The sequence below is a fragment of the Geotrypetes seraphini genome, chromosome 14, assembly GCF_902459505.1.
Source record: "Geotrypetes seraphini chromosome 14, aGeoSer1.1, whole genome shotgun sequence".
Taxonomy (NCBI): domain Eukaryota; kingdom Metazoa; phylum Chordata; class Amphibia; order Gymnophiona; family Dermophiidae; genus Geotrypetes; species Geotrypetes seraphini.
In genome coordinates this window covers 45,126,332-45,151,255 of record NC_047097.1, presented here as the reverse complement: position 1 = coordinate 45,151,255, position 24,924 = coordinate 45,126,332, and the positions used below count along the sequence as shown (strand labels likewise).

At 42.9% G+C, this 24,924-nt stretch overlaps 1 protein-coding gene across 7 annotated transcripts in view; it reads left to right on the top strand.

Annotated features, from left to right (window-relative positions):
* Positions 1-24,924, top strand: part of RNF111 (ring finger protein 111) — a 289,510-nt gene that overhangs the window by 227,311 nt on the left and 37,275 nt on the right. The gene's annotated exons all lie outside the window — the stretch shown is intronic.

Sequence of the window (24,924 nt, the reverse complement as noted above, 5' to 3'; positions counted from 1 at the left end):
TTATTATTATTTTCTAATGCTCGATATGACTTCCTTTTTAAGATTTGACACTTGTGCCAGAATATTTTTACTAAATCTAAGAAGTATCCAATTCTAGAAGTGAATAATTAGATATTCACCCTCTTTCAAATGGTATAGAGGTTTAAAAAAGGGAAATGCGTTAATGAAGTCATTAGGTTCAATCTAACCATTTATTTCTGCATGAATTTAAACAACTAAAAAAAAAAAGATAAATATAGCTCATCCAGTCATACAAGAAATGGCTGTACAACACCTCTAATAATGTTTTGATCACTAGGTTCCTTCCTGAGGTCTCACTGAGGATATGAAATAGATGCTATCCCCACTTCCAGACCTCTTCCACATAATTTATAGAGAGGTGTTACTGAGCCTTGAAGGGCACCTGTGTGATTGATCTTTATCTGCTTCTTTTTTATTTTGCTATAGTGCAAAGTAAGAGCTAGGGCAAAACAGTATAGGTAAAGATGCAGGTAATAATTAGCAATGTATTAAAAATATTTTATTTTTATTTGCTTATAATGTCATTTGAAAGCTGCTTGATGATAATACAACTTTAATTTAATTTTTTTTTTAATTTTATTTATTTCTTATATACCACAATAAAGATACATTTACAGTACATGGGGTAGAAATTCTTTATGTGTGTGTGTCTGTGTATTGGGGGGACAACACCTACGTCAACAGTAAAGTTAGAATAGGGTCATTAAATCCAGTGGTGTGCCTAGTATATATGACAGCCAGTGCTAATCATTTTTTTAACAACCCCCTCCTCTATATAAAAAAAATATATTTTTAGTAATAATCCATGAGTCACACAATAAGGGTGCATCTAGGAAAAGGCAGCATCTTAAACACTGCAGTGAGCACTAGAACACCAACACACGCATTGGAAAACTAAACAAACCAGATCCTACACAGTCAATTGATCCTGTAGTCGATGCTAACAGAAAGCCATGTCCTTTTCATGAACACAGATACACCCTCGCCCAATATAGAATAATCACAAACTAAAAATAGAAATATGTAGAAACCAGACTCTTCATACAATGCAACACCACAGAAACAGTGACACATGTCCCCTAATACTGTGCAAAATATAAAGGCAGTAGATGTAAATTTGGAAAAAAAACTTCTGTATAACAGTCACCACTTTACAAATTAACAAATAGAAATAAAACAAATAATGAGAAATATGAAAATACCATTTTATTGGACTAATCCATTTTTTAATTAGCTTTCAGAGGCCAAATCTTTCTTCAAGACAGTACAGTATACAGCTGATGGTATCCTGTCCTGATCTGAGGAAAGGGGTTTAGTCCCCCCCCCAATTGCCTTATTTCCATTTCCTATTGATAAATTTTAATCAATACAGTTACAATACTACTTGATTCTACGTAAAGCAAAAAAAATATTTTTTTTTCTACCTTTTGTCGTTTCTGCTTTAGTCATCTTCTCTTCACTCTCTTCTTTCTATTCAGCATTTGTCCTCGCTCCCTTCCATGCAACATCTGTCCTCTCTCTTTGCCCCTTCCACCTAGCCTCTACCCTCTCTCTACCCCTTCCATCTACTGTCCACCCTATCTCTGCCCCTTGCATCCACTGTCCACCCTTTCTGCCTTTTCCATCCAGTGTCTGCCCTCTCTTTGTTCCATATGGTATCTTCCCTCTTTCTATGTCTCTTCAGTAAACTCTATATGTTTAAGTTTAAGTTTTTAAGTTTATTAGGATTTTATATACCGCCTATCAAGGTTATCTAAGCGGTTTACAATCAGGTACTCAAGCATTTTTCCCTATCTGTCCCGGTGGGCTCACAATCTATCTAACGTACCTGGGGCTATGGAGGATTAAGTGACTTGCCTAGGGTCACAAGGAGCAGCGCGGGATTTGAACCCACAACCCCAGGGTGCTGAGGCTGTAGCTTCAACCACTGCGCCACACACTCCTCCTGTGCCCTTTCTCTCCTTTGTACATGATTTATTTCAGCTTCAACCCCTCTCCATTTTTTGTCTCCATCCCTCCCCTATGCTCTGGCATCTCTCTCTTCTCCTTTTCTTCCTTCCTTCCTTGCCACTCCACCCCAAGGTCTGACATCTCTATCTCCTTCCCTTCTATCCCCCCCTCTCCAGTATCTGCCTCTCTCTTTCTCTCCGTCTTTCTTCTGTGAGGAGATCATGTTGATCTTGAACACTGAATAATTCTTCCATATTCCTCATATCACTGTACTGTAGTCTGGTCCAGCAGACTGCTTTGGCACTATTATTACATGGGTAATAGTAAATTCATTATGCATCAGCTTTTCACACAGAATGCCACAAGTCTCTATTTCTTGTGCTGTGTTTACATCTGCCAGCAGCAAAAACTTGTGAGACAGATCCCTTGGCAATACTACACTTCGGAGCCCTTTGACCATCTGGTTCTGTATGGCTGCAGGCTTTAAAGCTCTGTTTACTGGAGGAGACTGTCCAGCATACATAGTTGCATCACTCTTAAGGATCTGATCAGAGATTACATTAGACAAGGTGGTCTTTTTAGGCAAGGAAAAACAGGACATGTTCTCCTCAATCTGCTCAGATGCCCTTTAATGTTCGTCTGATCTCGGGCTAAATCTTGCCTCCTGAGCTAATCTTCAAAGGAGAGCGGAGTGAGAGCCATATCGGCAGTGAGATCCGTTTTGGGCCGCATGTTGTGCAGGGCTGGACTAAGGCAAGTTGTAAGCTTCCTTCCATCGCTGACCTATCTTCCATAAGTCAGCAACGGAGGGAAGCTTACAACTCGCTGCTCTTACTTGCTTCGGGCCTTCCTCGTTGCCGGGTCCTGCCTTCACGGAAACAGAAAGTAGGCAGGACCCGGCAGCGAGGAAAGCCCGAAGCAAGCAAGAGCAAGTTGTAAGCTGACCTGTCTCCTATAGCGAACCCATGCTCCGGGGCGTGTGCATGCCGACTTCCCTTCTCTTTCTCCCTCGGGACGTGACTTCCGGTTTCGGAGGGAAGCGGCATGCACGTTAGAGCCCCGGAGCATGGGTTCAAGTCGCTTGCTGGCGTTAAAAACTAAAAAAAAAAAAAAAGTCAGGCTCCTGCGATTCAGGCTGTGCCGAGTCAGCCCAGTAAATCACCAAGCCGGTGAGAAGGTTTTTTTTAAAATGTTGAGCAGAAGGCGGCAGCAGCAGCAGGATTGCAATCGAGATTACAGCCGGGCGCTCATCTAAATTAGCTGGGCGGAGCGCCCGGCTGAAAGGCCCTGGGGAGAACACTGTAATAATAATAACAGTTTATATACCGCAACACCGTTAAGTTCTATGTGGTTTACAATGGATTAAGCAAGGTACAAATTGATTGAATTTAAGAGGGGAGAAGAGGAGAGTTAATAGGACCGAAAATGCATTGTTGAGGAGAAAGAGATTAACAGGACAGAGGAAACACTATGGAGGAGAAAGAAGATGAGTGGGTCAGTTGTCTAGATACTTTAGGAACAGTTGAGTTTTTAGACGTTTTCTGAATTCTTCATAAGTAGTGGGCGAAAGCAGTTGATCTAGGTCTTTACCCCACAATGCTGCTTGATGTGAAAGAAGGTGTTCATGGTGTTTTTTCAGTTTACAACCTCTAACTGGGGGGGGAAACGATGTAGGAATGAGAGCTTCTCTTGTGTCTGTTGGTAGAGAAGGAGAAAAGGTCAGTTATGTATTTAGGGGCAAGTCCGTTTAGCGCTTTAAAGCAGAAGCAGGCGAATTTAAACTTTATGCGTGCTTCCATCGGTAGCCAATGTAACTTCCGGTAGTAGGTTGATACATTTTATACTACCTGATGTTGTCAGATCACAGATTCTGGAAGGCTAAACACTAGGCTGTTGCAGTGATATCAAGTGATGACTAAAGACTGAAAGACTGCATGCAAATTATTTAAACTTAGAAATGGTTTCAGTTGCCGTAATATCCATAATTTACAATTTTTTAATTATATTTGATACATGTGCCCCCTTTAGTAGCATGGAACTAGCAAGAATGCCTAGATTTTTAAGGGAATTAACTATGGGCAAATTCAGTTACTGTATTTTTCGCTCCATAAGATGCACTTTTTCCACCCCCAAAAAGGGGGTGGAAATAGGAACATAAGAATTGCGGTTGCTGGATCAGACCAGTGGTCCATAATGCCCAGCAGTCCGCGCCCACGGCAGCCCCTAGGTCAAAGACCAATGCCCTAATTGAGACTAGCCCTACCTGCATACATTCTGGTTCAGCAGGAACTTGTCTAACTTTGTCTTGAATCCCTGGAGGGTGTTTTCCTCTATAACAGCCTCTGGAAGAGCGTTCCACTTTTCCACCACTCCGTGGTGAAAAAGAACTTCCTTACATTTGTACGGAATCTATCCCCTTTTAACTTCAGAGAATACCCTCTCGTTCTCCCTACCTTGGAGAGGGTGAACAACCTGTCTTTATCTACTAAGTCTATTCCCGTCAGTATCTTGAATGTTTTGATCATGTCCCCTCTGTCTCCTCTTTTCAAGAGAGAAGAGGCCCAGTTTCTCTAATATCTCGCTGTACGGCAACTCCTCCAGCCCTTTAACCATTTTAGTTGTTCTTCTCTGGACCCTTTCGAGTAATACCATGTCCTTCTTCATGTACAATGACCAGTGCTGGACGCAGTATTCCAGGTGAGGGCGTACTATGGCCTGGTACAGCGGCATGATAACCTTCTCCGATCTGTTTGTGATCCCCTTTTTAATCATTCCTAGCATTCTATTCGCCCTTTTCGCTGACACCGCACATTGCGCGGATGGCTTCATTGATTTGTCGACCAGCACTCCCAAGTCTCTTCCCTGGGGGGGTCTCTCCAAGTAATGCCCTGGACATCATGTATTCGTGTAAGATTTTTGTTACTGACATGCATCACCTTACACTTATCCAAGTTGAACCTCATTTGCCATGGTGCGGCCCATTTCTCAAGTGTGTTTGTCATGTTGCAGATCTTCGCAATCCTCCTGCGTCTTCACTACTCTGAATAACTTAGTATCGTCTGCAAACTTAATCACCTCGCTCGTCGTACCAATTTCCAGATCGTTTATAAATATGTTGAAGAGCACAGGTCCAAGCATCAAACCCTGTGGCACTCCATTGGTGACGCTTTTCCAGTCTGAGTATTGTCCATTTACCCCCAATCTCTGTTTCCTATCCGCCAACCAGTTTTTAATCCATGAGTATTTCACCCTGGAGTCCATGGCTCGCAGTTTTTGAAGTAGTCATTCATGCGGAACCTTGTCAAACACCACCTGAAAATCCAGATATACAATGTCAACTGGGTCACCCTTGTCTATCTGCTGTTTACTCCCTCGAAGAAGTGCAGCAAGATCTTCCTTTGAAGCCATGCTGGCTGGTCCTCATCAGATCGTGTCCGTCAAGGCGCTCAATGATGCAGTCCTTTATCAGTGTCTCTACTATCTTTCCTGGTACCGGGGGTACATCTTATGGAGCGAATCCTCCCCCACCCCCATCCCCATAGGCAGCACAGGCACACACCCCCAGTACCTTTTTTTAAAGTCCCCTTTCCACGCTCCTGCCTGTCTCCCTTGCCGGACGGATTGTCTTTGGTTCAGAGCCGAGCAACACAGAAGGCAAGCACGTGCTGTTCGCGTTCCTGCTTGGTCCAATGCCGCTCCCCAATTGGCTGCAGGGTCACTGCACTGAAACAATCCTTATAGTTACCATAAGTATGGCGTAATCGGTAGCTGACTTTAGAACAACCTGATTGATATGTTTGGATCTGCCAACTGCCTTTGACTGTCAGCTGCTTGTAGAGCATGTGACCAGGATTGAAATTAAAGAGCAGTCTGAAGCTTGGAACTGCTCTTTTGGCTGGGTTTATTTTTGATTAGAGAAGGAAGATGGATGTTATAGAAGGGGAGAGTGCAGTTCAATTCTTTCTCTCATTCACAGTTTCAGTCCTTTAGTTCCAATGATAGAACAATTGGACATAAAGGGGCCAATTCTTTAACTGTGTGTCTCCATTTAGGTGCTCTGAGGCTACGCAATAGAAGCCTAGTCTGACAGAACCTGGATGCCTAAGTTTTCTTATAGCATCAGTATCAGTGGGCTTAACCTTTTGGTGCCTGCACTTACCCTGACCATAGAGCTGGCATAACGTTGAGCGCCTAAATGTCATAATGCTCAAGTACCTGAATAAATTCATGTAAACTGTTCTGAGCTCCCTGGGGGAGAATGTTGTAGAAAACTGAATAAATAAATAAATAAGGATACATGTGACCCAAAGTAAACAGGCAAGTCCCACCCAAGCTTTGCCCAAATGTACTATACAGGATAGTCACTTATTTAGAGGGTAGGGCTTAGACCGCATGCTGGCATATAAATGTGTAAATGTGCACGTACATATGTATTGCTAGTATTGTAAATATTATGCATGTAATGGACATATGTTAGTGCCCAGTCATAGAATTTCCTTTGTGTCATCTACATAAATGAGAATGCAACTTGGTGTTGATGAGACTAGACCTGTAAATTAGTATCCAGTGGCATAAATTTTACTTGGGCAGTCCCTTTGGTGCAAAGGGAGTTCTTGTACAATCCCACTCTATTTTCTGGACAAGTAGTTTGTACCTATCCTCGCCAGGTAGGCATATAGGGAGACATAAATATTCAGAGTCTGAGTCTTCAGCTCTTCCCTTCTCACCTCATCACTGCCTTCCAGAGAATCAGTTTTAACCTATAAGCCAGAAAGAGGGAGCTTGTGTTTTCTGCTCGCATTTATTTTTCTTTAATATCAGTATTTTTTCATGCTTTCTTGTGGCATTTGCCAAAGTACTTTAGTGTTTCCTGTGGGGGACCTCTTGGACTGAGGGAGATTGCAGATTTTTGGGAAGTCTGCTTCCAGGGGGGTTGACAGCCTGACAGCCTGCTCCTTCGTTCCAGGGCTCAGGGATTCGTCTCTTGGGAGCAGGCTGCATGGCTCCATGGAGGAGCGATTGGAGCTGACTGCATCCCTCTGCATATTAACTTAAGCGCTGGTCTGGTGGTGGTCTCCGGCTGTTGGTTTTGTCCGGGGGAGGGGGGAGCAGTCAGAAAAGTCAGTCCAGTGCACAGGCTTGTTGAGGCAGAGGATCTCCCTGTGGGCTGATCCAGCTACATTTCCTGCAGTCTTTCAGCACCATGTTGCACAGTAAGTACATAGCTGACAGGCTCTAACAGAGAAGGATCCGCAGGGAGTGGCTCCTGTCTTGGAGGATGGCTTTTTTGCCTGATTTTATTAATATGTTATTTCAGGCTTATTTAGCTAAGAAAATGGCGCCTTCTGTGTCTATTCCGGTGCTTATGTCTGTACTGGGGGGTCACTCCTCCACAGGAGGGGGGTCACAAGTCCAATCCTCCTGTTACATCTTTCTCTGTTGTGCCAGTGGTTGATCCGTATTCTCTGGATTCCTTAACCATGTCTTTATTCGTGCAGGCTGGCACTACTATGGCGGGGGATGTTGTTACTCTTGGATTTCCAGGATCTGGGTGGTCTTCCTGATCTGGGGGAGGATCCTGCGATTTTTAAAACACGCAACCTTGGTTGATTTGATCAAAGTTCCTCAGGAATTGCAGCCAGACTCGGGTCTTTCTCCTGTTGCTGCAGATTGCTCACTGATGGATAGTGAGAGACTGCGCTCTTCCTTTTTTCCGCACACTCTGGCTATTGCTAAAATGCTCACAGATATCTGGGAAGATCCTGAGGGTCCCTTAAAATGTGCTCTGGCCATGTTCCAGCTCTATCCTATGGCTGATGCTTTTAATAAGAATTTTGCATCCCTGAGGGTGAATTTCTCGGTGGCTCAGATGACTTAAGCACACTTCTCTTCTGAGTGATGGGACAATTGTCCTGAAAGATGCTCAGGTCCGTCAGCTGGACGTTTTCCTTAAGTGCATTTTTTGATTCGGCAGCAACATGACTTCTTTTGTAGCTAGAGCTTGCCATTCTATGCTTCGCCATGACTATCGTGCTCCAGGATCTCACCTTTTTCATTTCAGGGATGAATTACGTGGCAGTTGCATTGTATGACATCATCAAGATATTTAGCAAGCTGTTAACCTACTCTTTCTGTGCATCGGATGTTATGGATCCAGCAATGGGCCAGAGATTCGTCCTCCAAGGCGACCCTGAGCAAGTTGCCCTTTCAAGAACAGTTGCTGTTAGGCAAAGGCTTGGATGACCTAATGGCTAGCAGGACCGCAAGCCTAAGGAATTGCCAGATAGCAGACTCCGGCCCTCAAGGAGTTTGGGGCGCCCTAGCTTTCATCCCCAATGGTGCTCATGTCCATTGTATGGGGGCTGCTCAGGTACAGGCTCTTCCCAATCTACCAGGCTGCAGTTCAGGGGTTCTGGCTGCCAGCTGGCAGTGGCCTCTAAGAAGCAATTCTGATGCCGGGTGTTTGGCGGCTGTTCCTTCCTGGTGGAATGGCAAGCCATCCCCTTGAACCATTGGTTCTTGGAGGTTCCTTAGGACAGCTACAGATTGGAGTTCCACTGTCCTATCGCAGATATCTATGTGAACTCTCCTGCAGGCTGTCCGGAAAAGATAGTCAAAGTGGTGGCCACAGTGAGAAGGTTGCTGGACGTGGCAGCCATCTAACCCTTTTCCGGAGAAAGACTTGGGCTCCAGCAGATACTCTATATACTTTATGGTTCCAAAGAAAGGCTCCGCAGACTGTTGGCCTATTCTGGACTAAAAGGCAGTCAATGCTGTCCTGAAAGTTCCACACTTCCAGATGGAAATGGTACACTCTGTGACCGTGCCCAGGACATTCACTAAGGTGATGGTCATGGTTGCTTCCCATCTTCTTCCCTGAGTGTCCTTGTCCACCCATATCTCGACAATTGGCTCATCAGAACTCTGTTGGCAGCCTAGGGCCTTGGGTGGTTCAGTAGGTTGTTTAGCTGCTACAGTGGCTGGGTTGGGTGATCAGCTTCTGAAAGCCATCTTGAGCCAATGCAGGACCTGGAGTATTTGGGTATTTGCTTCCATATGGGAGTGAATAAGGTGTTCCTGCCTCTGGCATGCCAGGAGAAGCTTTGGGGTGTCGTCGGGGTGTTGCTGATTGCTCTGGCTTTCTTAGCATGGCAGTATTTTCAGGTCCTGGGGTCCATGGTATTGACAATTGATGTGGTCCCTTGGGCCAGTGCCCTCTGCAGAACTCACTCATTTCCCACTGGAATCCACAGAGGGACCCACTACACATGCGCCTCCCCTGGACAGCGGAGGCTCAGGTCAGTAAGGCCTGGTGGTTGTGTCCCTGGACATTGGTCCGGGGTCTTCCCCTGTGGATCTCTGACTGGGTGATCCTGACAACGGACGCCAGTCTCTTCAGCTGGGGAGCTGTTTGTCACTGCAGTCCGGTGCAGGGGCAGTGGTCACCAACCAAGCAGAGATGGTCCATCAATCGTCTGGAACTTCGAACAATCAACCTGGCTCTGCTACGCTTTGTGCGATGCCTTCAGGGGCGAGCAGTACAGGTCTTCTCTGACAATGCCACAGCGGTGGCTTATATTAATCGGCAAGGGGGCACCGAATGCCTCCCTGGGCGTAGAGGCCTATCTGATGTTCCACTGGGCAGATCGCCATTCTCTGGCAATCTCCGCGTCTCATGTAGCCAGCTTGGGCAACGTCCAGGCGGACTATCTCAGCTGACTCTGGATCCCGGGGAATCGTCCCTGTCCCAGGGAGCATTGGATTGCATTGTAGACTAGTGGGGTCTTCCAACATTAGATCTCATGGCATCTGCAATCAACAAGAAAACAGATTGCTTTTCAGCTGCCAGCATGAGCGGGGAAACGAGGGCTTGGATGTGCTAGTTCATCCCTGGCTGCAGGAGGGTCTTCTGTGTCTTCCCTCCTTGGCCTGTGACAGCTGCCTGCTGAGGCAGATTGCGTCTCAGAGGTCAGGTGATGCCCATTGTGCCTGATTGGCTAAGACACCAACCTGGTTTGTCTCCAACAGGATCCAAGGCTCAAGCTTCCTCGTCTGCTCATTCAGGGTCTGATTGCGATCCAGATTTCTTTGGTCTTATGGACTGGCTCTTTAGTGCATGGCCTTAGTAAATGATACTCTTTGGCAGTGATTTCTGTCCTTCTCCGCAGCAAGCGGAAGTCCACTCTGGCAGCTTACACAAAACCTTGGAGATGTTATCAGGCCTGGTGCATTCAGAGACAGGAGGATCCTTTGATTCCGTCCATTCCCAGAATTCTGGAGTTCCTTCAGGACGGTTTAGTGAAAGGGCTGGCAGTGGCTTCCCTTTGGGTCCAGTTGGTAGTATCTCCTGTCTCAGCCTGCAGCCCCAGAGGAGCTCCTTGGATTTTCATCTGGAAGTCATCCAGTTTCTGATATGTGCTCTCCAACTGAGGCCCCCTCTTCGGGCGCCTTGTCCAACATGGAATCTTAACCTCATTCTCCGGTCTCTGGCTCTTCTGCCTTATGAGCCAATGGAGTGCGCTTCTTTGATGGATCTTACAATCAGCCCACAGGGTTTCTGAGCTTCAGGCACTGTCTTGCCGGGATATGTTCCTCCAGATTACAGACTTCAGTAACTCATTGCTTATGGTTCCATCCTTCCTGCCTAAGGTAGTTTCGGCTTTCCATGTTAACCAAGAGGTTAGACTTCCAACTTTTGCACCCTCCAGTTCGAGAGAGCAGGCCTGGGTTCTGCAGTTCCTGGATGTGTACAGGATCTTGTTGTGGTACTTGGAGGTCACAAATGACTGCAGGGTCTCTGACCATCTGTTTGTCCTGGTGGGTCCTGCCCACAGGGGTAGACCAGCTTCCAAAGCAACCATCTCCAGATGGATTTGCATGACCATTTCCTTTGCATACATTGCAGTGGGGAAGAAGCCCCCACTCTCAGTGCAGTCTCGGAGGCGTTTCCTCTTCTTGGGCAGAGTTGTCAACATTCTGTTTGGAGGAGATCTGTTGGACCTCTTTGCATACCTTCACCAGGTTTTACTGGATTGATGTGGCAGTGAAGTGTCTGGCCCCAAGAGCTTGATTCTCCCTCGTCAGCAGTCGAAACAGGACCCTGCCTTTCAGATGTTGAGGTGGAGCTCTAATGTCAAACATATCAAGGGTTTCTGGATTGGGGAAGAAGCTTGGGTGGGCCACAGCTGTTCCCTCACATTCTCCTTGCACTTAGATTAGTATGTGGCATAACAAAGCAAAGAAACTAGCAAATAACAAAAGAAAGAACCAGCTTCTCTTCAACAAGGTAAAATGCTGCCAGAAGTTCAGCCCGCCATGTTACCACACCCCTTAAAATTAACATTTATGTTTCCAAAAATGGCTGAGACATAACATTTATATTCTGTGACATACCAACTTTTGCATTGCTAGTTCAATATCAATTATTGCCCATTGATATTTTAAACATTCTAACGGGAGAAGTTATTAGTGTGGGCTATCATTAAGATGAGTTATTTTATTGTTAACCCCAATTATCAGCAACTAGATCTCGGTGCATAAAATGGGCATGAGACAGTGATAAAATAACACATCTTATGGAAGCCCACTTGATAACTACACCTCTAAAATGGATGTTGCTTCTACACAGAGCCTGCACCAAATGTTCATTTCTCCATGTGTTTTAAAACACTCTGTTGATGGGGGGCGCTAGTGAGCTGCAATGGAATAGGACTCGTGACGCTAGAGCTCCAGCAACTACTATCAATAAATCAATAAAAACTTTAATACTCTGAGAGGCGTTCGGAAATGTCAAGCAACGAATGGACACATTGGAGTTGAAAATGCAGTCCTCGGAGGACTCCATAAAAGTTCTCCTGAAAAAGACATCCCGGATCTCCCAACTGGAATTAGCACTGGAACATGCAAATAACAAGGCCAAGTGTAACAGTTTTCGTCTTCTTGGTTTACCGGAGGGCAGGGAAGCTTGCGACTTTACAGATTTTTCTGGCTGCCCTCTTGCCTGAGCTTTTCAAAATCCCTGCTGAATCGAAGTTAGACTTTGATACAGCCTTCTGTGTGCCGCAGCACGTGGTGCGCCATAACCGATACCCGAGACTGATTGTGGTTACACAACTTCGCCAAGCACAGGTCCAAATGCTTCTACAGAAGGCTAAGTCTCACTCACCGATCATCTTTGAGGGAAACAAGCTGCTCCTGGTTCCAGATTTGTCTAAAGAATCCGCAAAAAAGAAGAAACAACTCCTTGCCTTTCGGCCCAAGTTAACAGCGATTGGCGCCAAACATGGCATGCTTTACCTGGCTCGTATGCGTGTCACATTTTAACAATTCAACAAAAGATTATACCAACCCAACTGAATTAGCTGATTTCATCGAATCTGTGCACCCGACTGCCATAGACAAAACTTGTCTATCGATAATCTACATAGCTTTGCTTACCGGCTTGAAATCTTGGGCCAATGTGAGCTAAGTGCAGCAATCAAACATGAATGTTAACATGTCTGATTTGTTTTGTACTTATTCTGGTTCAGATTTAGCACTCCTATATTTTCTTTGTAATAGAGTTTTCAATCACTTGTTGCAAATGATTATTGTTGCTTGTTCTGTTTTGTCTTGTGTTTCTTCTAGCTGTTTACCGACCCATGGTTTGTTTTTACTGGTTTTTACTAATTCCTTTTACCATTCTTGCAGGTCCTATGTATATTTGTGGGTATTTGCCTTCTCAATTTCATGACTATCCTCCATGCAGTCTACATTTCTTAACAACATGTCTTACTCTAATATTTGATGTTTTTGTTTTTCATATCTTCTAGGCAACTAGTTCAGATTTCTCGAGACTTTTCTCTCTACAGTATTCTCTCTCCCCTGATAGAATCTGTCCTCCGCTGTTTCTTTCATATGGTCTTCTATTACTACCTCTAACTGCTATTACAATGACAAACAGGGGAGATCTTTATTCTCTATTCTCAATTCTACCTACCTTTTTAATCTCTTTCCTCTTTAATCCAGAACATATCAAAGTTTTGGGCTATTCTGTATTTCACCTAGGTCTGTCCTCCCATCATTTTTATGCTACACTTCACTTCCCAATGTACATGAAGTTTCTATTTTTAATCTCATCTGAGATTAGTCATATCACTTTGAATATATCTCTCTATGTTTACCTATCTATTACTGAAGAAACCTGGATAATTATTATTGCATTTGTCCTGATAGTGATGCTCTGACTCCAGAGGATACTTTTCTCTGTCTAATTCTAGAAAGAAGCTAATTTTATTCCTACTGGATACCTTATTGTTTTTCTAATGTATTATCTATAGAAGAGATATATCTTTGTATCATACCCATTGTATTATCGAGCACCGGAGTACATCACAACCTTCATACTCTTTATAAGATATACATGCTGTTTACAGCTTTCTTAAGATTATTATGCCCTTCTGTTTACTGGAGCACCTTTGTACATCACAAATATTACAAAGAGAAGGTATTATTTTATCATGTCTTTTATATATTTATTGCATCTCAAATATGGTTATATGCAAATGTTTACCCAACTGTATTGCAGCTCACCTGGGTATATCACAATAGATATTTATTTATTTCTAAATCGTATCTAGGAAAGATTTTGTTATTAAATGAAAGTAGCATTTACATGCCTATCTTTGAATGTTAAAGGTTTTAATAATCCTGTCAAATGATACAAAATATTGAAATATACGATCAGATATAATTTTTTTTCAGGAATCTCATCTGTCAGCTAGCGAATCTGCTAAGATACATCCTCCTTGGGCCTATCCAACCCTTTTCTCTCCAGCTGCCGGTAAAAAAAAAAATGGAGTTATCTCACTGATACGTAAACGACATGATATTATGATTCTATCTCATACTGCTGACACAATAGACAGATGGATTAAAGTTGATTTAACTATTGACTCCGCTACACTTACAGTTATAAATATATACACCCCTAATAATGACGATCCATCATTTTTTCACTCTCTAACAGATGTTATCTCATTGATCAGAGACACACCATGTATACTTGGTGGAGATTTCAATCAAATCCTAGATGCGAAATTAGATAGGAAATCTCAATCCATATATAGGCAATCTAAAGCATGGTCAAGTTTACAAGACCTTATGTCTCAAACGAAGATTATTACATCCAACAGACCTGGAGTATACCTTTTACTCACCACCATATTCTTCATACTCTAGAATTGATTACTTTCCGACTAGTTACTCACTAACTATGATGGTTGAAGAGACGAATATACATCCATTTTGGTGTCGGATAACGCGTCCATAACCTTCACCTTCAAGGGCCTCACCAAACCTTTGCCCAAAGGATTATGGAGATTTAACTTATTTCTGCTTTCTGATTCATCATTTGTACAGAGCACTGACACATATAATGGAATTGTTTGAATGCAATAAAATTTCAGATACTTCTTGGCAAACTACATGGGATGCTTTTAAAGCATATATTTGTGTCACCATCATTGCCTGTGTTGCAAAATCCAATAAGATTGATAGAGCTTCTATATAACAATTAGAACAAAGAATGCAGGAACTAGAAAGACTCCATTCACAAGACACAACTAATCAAGATACATTGACAGCTCTACATAAACTGAAATTTGAATATAATCAAGCATTCAGCTCGATTATATTTGATTATAAGCTAAAGAAATATTCTTGAAATCTGCTTCATACTACTCCAGTATGAACAAATGTGGACATCTTCTAGCAAATTACTTGAAACTACGGGCGGAAAAAACAAGGATTCCGGCTATTAAGGACACATCGGGTGCCTCTAACATCTCCTGCTGAAATGTGCTCAATTTCACATGTTCTATACAGACTTATATTCCTCTGAAAGACCAGACAGAGATCTATTTGACCCTTTTCTTCAGCACCTGCCACATCCTACTTTGTCACAGGAGGAAATGGATTTCTTGACTGAACCACTTCTATCATCTCAAATTGAAATGGCGCTTTTGTCCATGTCAAAAAATAAATCACCAGGTCTGGCTGACTTGACTGTGGAATTAAACTAAACTAAACCTTAGGTTTGTATACTGCATCTTCTCCACGATTGTGGAGCTCGGCACGGTTTACAGGATTAAGATAGAATGGAACTCCAAAGGATGGTTGTGGATTAAGAGTAAGGAGGAATAGAGGATTTAGGGTATCAGAGAGGGGGGAGATGTTATATTTTTGAGAAAAGCCAAGTTTTCAGATGTTTTCGGAAGAGTTGGAGGGAACTCGGATTTCGGAGAGGGAATGTAAGGTTGTTCCAGAGCTCGGTAATTCTACACTGCATTTTTAGATGACCTTTTCCTTTCTTGACAGAATACTTTTCACATCTAATGGCAACTGGTTCAGCGGGAGGATCATTTACGGATGCTCTAACCATAGTTTTACCAAAACCAGGAAAGGACCCCCTACTAGTACAAAACTATAGACCTCTATCATTAATCAATGTAGATGCCAAAATCTACGCCAAACTATTAGCAAATCATCTTAATCACATTCTACCTAAAATCATACACAGAGATCAAAATGGTTTTACCTCTAACCCTCTGTTGTAGTTCCTTCCTATTTCTCCTACTGTAAACCGCGTCGAGCTCTACGAACGTGGAGATGATGCGGTATACAAACCTAAGGATTAGATTAGATTAGATTTTATGAAAGGTAGAATATCCAGTGACAATACTAGACTCTTCGCTCATGTGCTTCACCAAGCTGCACACTTACCTGATCCTATAGTAGCTATTGCCTTGGACGCAGAGAAGACATTTGATCGAGTGGAGTGGTCCTTTCTTTTCAAAGTGATTAAATGGTTTGGAGTTCTGGAAGATTTTATCACAAGAACATAAGAAGCGCCATCTCCGGATCAGACCTTCGGTCCATCAAGTCCGGCGATCCGCACACGCGGAGGCCCTGCTAGGTATACACCTGGCTTATTTTATATCCATCTTCACACAAAAAAATATTCCAATATATACCCACTACTACAGAGGAGTGAAATGTGAGATAGGTATATAATTATAAAAGGAGAAAAGACCTCAGTTTCTTCCAGGGAAAGAAAACTCTGTAGTAGTGGGTATATATTGGAATATTTTTTTGTGTGAAGATTTATTATATTCCTCTTGCTACGGTAGATTAATTTATTTTATATCCAACCATATATTTATATGCCTCTCTCAAGGAGATATGCATCTAGTTTGCTTTTGAAGCCTAGGACTGTCGATTCCGCAATAATCTCCCCTGGGAGAGTATTCCAGATGTCAACCACTCTCTGTGTGAAGCAGAACTTCCTGATATTAGTCCTGAACTTGCCCCCCCTTAGCTTCATTTCATGTCCTTCATTTCATGATCAGAGTTCTCTATTTGAATCCATCTACAAAGCTCTGTATTAATGAAGTCTTTTCTGCCTCCTTTAAACCATCGAGAGGGACAAGACAGGGCTGCCCGTTATCACCTCTGTTATTTAATATAGCCTTAGAACCCGTTCTCATAGCAATAAGGACTAACACAAACATTGTGGGAATACAAATAGAAGATTTAGCAATCAAATTGTCAGCATATGCAGATGATGTCCTGATATACTCTACTTTGGACTCAATACCACATGTTCTTGATACAACAAACTCTTATGCTCGTCTTTCCGGGTACAAATTACATAGCACAAAGACAGAAATAATGCCTTTGATTGCTATTCCATGTGGAGACATATCACACTATGGTCTTAAATATTCACCGAATAAGTTGAAATACTTAGGAATCTTCTTCGGCACCACTTTAGCAGAGACTAGCTCATTTGTTGAGGATCATATTCATCATAATCAGGACCACAGCATTACAATGGTCCCCACTGAAGCTATCATGGTGGGGGAGATTGTACTCTTAAAATGGTCCTAACTCCCAAAATTCCATATATCCTATCTATACCTTTTTTACTTCCGCTAAAAGCCTACTCCAAGATGGAATCCTCACTATCAAAATTTTTATGGAACAAAGCTCCTCGCATTACATTAAAGAAGTTGAAATATACAAAAAACAACGGAGGAGTAAACTTTCCTAGTATGTATGACTATCACATAGCATTTCTAGGAAGACAGGGTTCCCAATGGTTACTGCCTCCAGATGATTGCCTGCTTCCTGCCTGGTTGCAATTGGAACACAAAATTTATAATAGGGTATTTTTATGTCAAATATCATTCATACCTCCTACAGTATCTGTTAGAAATAATCCTATTATACTTTCTATGGCAACTGCAATCAAAGAAATTGATGTCCTTGCAGATCATCAATGGAATTCTACTACTTCTTCTGCCATATGGCTTAACCCGCAAGTACAAATCCAAGGAAAACATATTGAATAGAAATCATGGATCAAAACTGGATTATGGAGTATATCTCAATTATTTCATGAAAATGAGTGGATGAGCTTTGCAGCATTAGCTGACAAATTCCATATCCCTCCTACTCAATTATATCAATGGGTTCAATTACAACAATCAATTAAATCCTTTATGAAAAACAACTTCATATCGAATGAAATCCCATCCATTTTATTTGGAGTGCTCTCTTCCGGCTTAAAGGAGAAGCTTCTGCCTGATATAAATTATTAAAGAAACACAAATTCTCCTTCCCTTCAGCATTTATACGAGGTGTGGACAAAAGACCTCTCCTTCTCCATATCTCACTCCAACTGGGAATCAGTTTGGCTTAATTCATTTAGCTTGTTACAATCTGCTGCTCATAAACAAATGGTTCTCTTTCTATACCATAAAGCATACAGGACTCAGTATAAATTATCCAAGCTATCCTTGAACAGTTCAGATTTATGTTGGTCTTGCTCTGCCCAAACAGGTACGCTAGATCATGTTATTTCATTGTACATTGTTGCAACCATTTTGGGCCGAAATTTGGTCTACTATTTGTCAAATTCTATCCATACAAGAACAGCTTTCTTTTAGTATAATAATTCTGGGTGGATCTGTTTTGTCCTCAAAATTAGATAAATATGAAGATAAACTGTTAAGATCCCTTCTCTTGATAGAGATGAAAATAATACTTTCTCATTGGAAAGACTTCACGGCTCTAAACTATAATGAATGGTGAAATACTGTTTCTCTTTATGCTAAATATGAAAAAAATGTCGCTATGACTTTGAATACCATTTCTTCTTTCAATAAGACATGGAGTAAAGTGTTGAATTGCTGTACAGATTAATATTCATAGTAGCTGTTATTGCCATTTGTCATGCGTTGTCTTTGGTTATCAGACTTCATGCATTGTACTCTTTTCATACCCTTATGTCTGTATTTTAATAATCCTGCAAGAATGTGTACATGTTGCTGCCTGTTCTTTGTTTCACTTTCTTGTACTATGATTTCTGAAAATTTTCAATAAAAATAATTGAACAACAAAAAAAACACAATACTCTGTTGGCAAATACTGTTCTAAAATACTAGTGAATATTAGCCGTCTCATTTCCCAGGATACTGCTTTTGGTTCCTCCGTTTTGGTGACTGGCTAATCAGCCCTACCCTGATTCTTTGGGACTGCTATGTTACGTCCCACTTGTCCAAGAATAGAGTGTGATTGTACAAGAATAAAATATTTGGTTCTTACCTCTGCTAATCTTCTTTCTTGTAAATCCACATTTTATTCCTGGAACCCACCCTGGAACTTGCTAGTTCGTCGATGTCTGCCTTGACAAGTACTGGTATGCTGAATTGCTGTCTTTCTGACCAGCCCTTTGAAATATGCTACCTGAATGTTTTGCCCTTTCCTTGGTGTTTCTAGTTTTAGCGCCCCCCTTCATAAGTGTATGCTGTATCTCCTTTTAGCACTGCTTTATTCAGATTCTCTTGTTTTAATTACTTGTTTGCAATTGTTCATGAACGTTTCAGGTTCATGTTCTGAGTAGAGAGTTGCGCGGGGACAGAAATCCCACCCGTCCCCGCCAAAGTCCCACCCGTCCCCGTGAAGACTCCCACCCGTCCCCGCGAGGAATCCCCTCCGTCCCCGCCCGTCCCTGCGAGGAATCCCCTACGTCCCCGCCTGTCCCTATAAACTACAGAAATAGTTATTTCATTTAATTATGCTACTGAATTAAAGGCTCTGGTAGAAACCCATTTAAAAATAAGCAAAAAGACTTTATTAATTTGGAAATATTAATTGGGAAGAATACATACTTTGTAAACGGGTTTCTACCAGAGCATCTAATGTTTATAAATTTTTATCAACACAACTAATATACTACTTTATCCTTAAGCAAAAAAAAAAAAAAAAGAATTTTTTTCCTACCTTTATTGCCTGGTTTCTGCTTTCTTCATGTTCTCATTCAATTCCTTCCATCCACTGCCTCTCTTCTCTCTGTGTCTTCCATTTGCTCTGTTACTGTGCCTCTCCCTTTCTCCCCTCTCCCAAATTGGTCTGGCACCCATCTTTTTCCCTCCGCTCCCCCCCATAGTCTGGCACCTCTGTCTTCTTCCCTGCCAGCGTCTTCTTCCCATTCCCTCTTCCCCATTTCCTTTCAGTGTCCTTCTCCCCCACCATCTTCCCCATGTCCTGTCTCCCCCCTCTGCCTTCCCCATGTCCTTTCAGCGGCCTTCTCCCCCCTCTGTCTTCCCCATGTCCTTTCAGCGGCCTTCTCCCCCCTCTGTCTTCCCCATGTCCTTTCAGTGGCATTCTCCACCCCTTTGTCTTCCCCAGTGCTTTCAGGGTCCTTCCCCCCCCTTCCTCCCGTTTACCCCATGTCCTTTCAGCGTTCTTTTCCACCCCTTTGTCTTCCCCAGTGCTTTCAGCGGCCTTCTCCCCCCTTAAGCGTCTTTTCTTCTCCACTCCACCTTTCCTCCCTCCCTGCCTCCACCTTTGTGGCGCTTTTGCACCGGACCAACAACAGAACAGGCCCGGTCGGACAAATCTCTCTATCCTGTAGCCGCGAATCTAAATTACCTTCTTACAGCAGCTGGAGTAGTGAAGCTGCTGTAAGAGGTAATTTAGATTCGCGGCTACAGGGCAGGGAGGTTTGTCGGCCGGGCCTGTTGTCGGTCGATCGGGGGACCTGACCGGCTGTGCACATTCTTCGGGGCGGTTCGCCCCCTCCCCCCTCTTTCGTTCGCCATTGCCTTCTCCCTACCTGCCCTGCCGCACACAACCGACCGGAAGTCTTCCTGATGTCAGCGCTGACGTCAGAGGAAGGAGGGCTTTGCTTAAGCCCTCCCTCCGACGTCAGCGCTGACATCGGGAAGATTTCCGTTCGGCTGTGTGCTGCGACAGGGCAGGTAAGGAGAAGGAGACTACCCTCGCGGCTCGAGTGCACTGCGATCCAACCCCGCAGGAACCCCGCGACCCTAGGGGGCGTCCCCACGGGATCCCCGCGACCCTAGGGGGCGTCCCCACGGGATCCCCGTGACCCAAAGGGGGAACCCGCGGGTCCCGCGGGATTCCCGTCATCCCCGTTCCCGTGCAGCTCTCTAGTTCTGAGCAGAATAGACTGCTTGGGAGTTTATCCGTTCCCCTCCCCTTGTTCTCTTCCTTCCAGATGTTGCTGTCTGCTGTTCTAACTGATTCTCTGGGAGGCAATGCTGAGGTGAAAGGGGAGGAGCGTACAACTCTGAATATTTGTCTTCCTATAAGCCTGTATGGCGAGGATAGGTACACAACCCACTTGTCCTGATTGACTCAGGCACTGACAGGAAAGTAAGGTTTGACAGCTCAGACCACCCCCCATGCAAATTAAAAAAATAAAAAACAAATTGAAGATTGGCAGGAGAGATGTCCACTCTCTTCTGCCACATTGCACAATCACCTGACACTGCTAACCCCCCCCTTCCCCACACACACACACACACAAATTAAAATAACTAAAAAAAAAACCCAACAAAAACACAACCTAAATTGAAGTTTGTCAGGAGAGATGCCCGCTCTCCCCTGCCACATTGCATAATCATCCAACACTAATAATGCCCCCCACCCCCGGAGTGGGAGAGATGTCCACTCTCGCCACCAAGCAACCCCTTCCCCCCGGCAGTGAGAGAGATACCCACTCCCTCCTGCTGCCGTAAAGCGACCCCCCCCCTTGGCAGCAGGAAAGATGCCCACTCCCTCCCACCGCCACACAACCCCCCACTCCAACTATTTCTTTATTCTAAAGAACTTAGAGGACTGGAAGTGACTGTAGGGGAGGAGGAGGCCACTAACACATGCTATTAATGATGATCTTATGCTTTTACAGGGCCACCTTGTTTTCCTCTATGGTTTTGCTTTGTGATTTCTAGACCTCTTATAAACCTTGGCCTACCCACTTGGGTACATACCACTTTCTTCATACTTGTTTGGTATTACCTATCCCAGGGGTAGGCAATTCTGGTCCTCAAGAGCCGGAGCCAGGTCAGGTTTTCAGGATATCCGCAATGAATATGCATGAGATAGATTTGCATCTCAAGGAGGCAGTGCGTGCAAATCATCTCATACATATTCATTGTGGATATCCTGAAAACCTGACCTGGCTCCGACTCTCGAGGACTGGAATTGCCTACTCCTAACCTATCCAGTATTCCTACTCCAATACTTCCAACTGAGAATTTCTGCTATTAAGTTTCTCATCTCATTCTATATTTATATTATTACTTATAGAGCAATTATTTTTTTTCTATCCTGCTATAACGCCTTGCAATATAGCCTGCATTTTTGCTACTTTCTATGGAATAAAAAAAATGGCAACTTGTACAGTATGAGCTTTTTCGATTGCCTGTTTCTATCCCTGTAGTGAGTTGTATTAACTCTTTTTAGTTTCAAATTTCATTGATTATTTTTTCCGAAGTATCCTCTACCATATAGCTTAACATTCCATTCACTGGGAGTGTACGAGTGCCCAGCGATTGAGGTGCTTGTTTTGGCATCTGGGATTTCTGGGTTTGTTTCCCACTGTGGCTTCTTGAGGCTCTGGATATTGTCACTTCATTTTATTCAGTGTGGGGTTTTTTTTGTTTGTTTGTTTTTTTAAAGTTCCGACTACTTCATTTGATTTTGTTGTGCATAGAAGCTCCAACGACTGCTTTGTTTGATTTTGTTGTGCATAGTATTCTATTTTCTTACTGCTAGAAGGCCTACAGAATGCTTCTGTTAACAAGTTTCCACTTTCCCACTGAGCTATTGTACTTTCCGTTCCACCACCAATCTTTACATCTTCTACTTTTGAGAAATTAATAATGCCAACCTGTTTCCTCCAATTCGGATTAACCCAGATTCTCATCAACCATTTCACACTGTAGTTGCATGGTTGTTTATCACATTCTACTGCTGCCTAGCCACCATCATTCTTCCATTTCTTGGTGACCCTAACCTTTTTCTTGCTTCTAACAAACCTCTAAGAAGCAAATTTAATTCAAACCAACATACATTCATTTCCATTTCTAGTTCTCCTGAGCCTCCTATCTTTGCTTTTCATATTGCCTTCATTGAACAAATTTGGCTCAGAGGTAGTCCTGGATTTTGTTCCTAAAGTCCAAAGTTCACATTCCAGGTTGCTCTTCTTCTATCTAGTGCTAGAAGCCATTCTGGAGTTAGCTTCCATTGTGTACGTTTTCCTCTTGCTCTATTTCAACTCCAATCGTATATTCAACTCCAATCGCATCTCATGAACTTTGAAACCCGGGAGACATAGCTCCAGCCGACTTAAAGGGGGAATCCTTGATACAGCCATCTGGCGAAACATAGCTGTATATCGGAAGTACATACCCCCAAGTTCCGTTTTCTTGCACATTAAGATGAGTACTTATATTTACTAAATTTATTTATAGAGATTGCACTTTAAGCACTTTGGAAAAAAAATTATCAACCGATGACGATTCTTGGTGTATAATATACTGTGTGTATTGAAACTTGATTTTCACACAGTTACACCATTGAGGTCTATGAACTGTTATAATATGCTATCCTAAAGTCTTTTCCTGAACAAACATGTCTATTCACTTAAGACATACCAGAACTCTGACAGCTCTCAGGGGAAGTACTGCTGACATATGGCCTTACTCTTCCTTTCCAACTTATTCCACATTCTCCCGTCCATAGTTATGTAGTTTCTCTCCTTCCTATGTTTTCTTTCCTGTTTCTTCCTACAACATTATTCTATCAGTGGGAACCACGTTTTTATTGCTTTGACATTTTTCCCTTTCGTTTCCCATTTGTCTCAACCTAGGACACACATGGCTTCAACTAGCTTTTTTGATCTAAGTGCTGCTTTCCTGAATCCAATCTAATGTTTCTTCTTAGATTTTTTTTTTTTTAACGTCTCTCTCTTCTAAGCTCAAATTCACCTGCCGCTCTGAAAGCAGCTTCTTTTTCACAATCTCCATAAACATTGGTGGTATTGAGTCCTTATCTTTCACCCTTGCTCTCCTCCAACTCATATCAGACAATATATCTGCTTTTAAGGCATGGCACTAAACATTTCTTTTTCCTTGGAGACCAACTCTCCCTCCATCCCCTTTTAGTTAAGCTAGGAAGTCACATCTGTGAGAAAAAGTTGCCTGCTTGTCCAAGGATAAAGCAGTTACTTACCATAATAGGTGTTATTCAGGGATAGCAGATAGATATTATCACATCCCACCCACCTCCCCTAGTTGGCTTCTTTCACTTGGGCATAGAACGGATGACCTCACGAGACAGTGTTGGGCAGGAAGGCACTTGTGCATGTGCAGTGTGCGCAGTCTTAAAGCTTTCTAAAGCTTAAAGTGACAGTACACTTTAGCACTGTCTGTACTGGGCTCTGTGGATGACGTCGCCCATCTGTGAGAATATCTGCCTGCTGTCCCCAGATAACACCTATTACGGTAAGTAACTGTGCTATATAGGAGGCAAAGTACTTCTGTGTACGAAAGAAGAGCAGGATTTGGTGGTCAAAGCCAGGAAGATACTTGGGTGTAGAAGGAGAGGAATGGCTTGTAGGAAAAAGGAGGTGATAATACCATTGTATAAGTCTCTGGTGAGGCCCCATTTGGAGACCACACCTTCAAAAAGATATAAATGGGATGGAGTTGGTCAGAGGGTTAATACAAATTGGTTAGTGTCTATCATAAATCGTATGGGGACAGACTTAAAGACCTTAATATGTATACTCTGGAGGAAAGATGGAAGAGAGGGGATATGATGGAGATGTTTAAATATCTCCGTGGTGTAAATGTACAGGAGGTGAGTCTTTTACAAATAAAGTTAAACTCCAAAAGGAGAGGGCATAGGGTGAAGTTGAGGTGATAGGCTCAGGAATAATGTAAGAAAATACTTTACAAAAACGGTGGTAGATGCGTGGCATAGTCTCCTGAGGTAGGTGGTGGCAATGAAGACTGTATCTGAATTCAAGATGGCATGGGACAAACTTGTGGGATCTCTTAGGGAAAGGAGGAGGTTGTAGATGGGCAGACTGGATGGGTCATTTGCCTTTATCTGCCATCATGTTTCTATGATTACTGTCCTTTTTCATGAGTTACAGAGCAGAACAGAAATATATGATATTTTCAGAGATGTTCCCTGTGTCTCTCCTCTCTTATGTTACTATGAAGATTTCTTTGGTACAAGCTGAAGAGGGCACTATACTCCACTGGTAAAAGAGAAGGAGCTGAAAGATGTGATTGACATCCTTCTGTTAACAGTTCACAAGCATGGATTGATCACCTAACATACAGACTCCACCATACACACCCAAGAAAATTTGACACTTGCACCCAAATATCACCTTACTACCTCTATGGCACCATATGCACAATCAGCCACTTGACATTGAACTATAACAGACAGTCTCTATCTCATAGCATTGCTCTTCAAACATTATTAGCTCACTCTGTTGTATTATATTTCTTCTTAAAAAGCTTTGTAATGCACCTTCTGTAGCATTCTAGTACTGTGCTGGATTATATTTTCTCTAAATTGCAC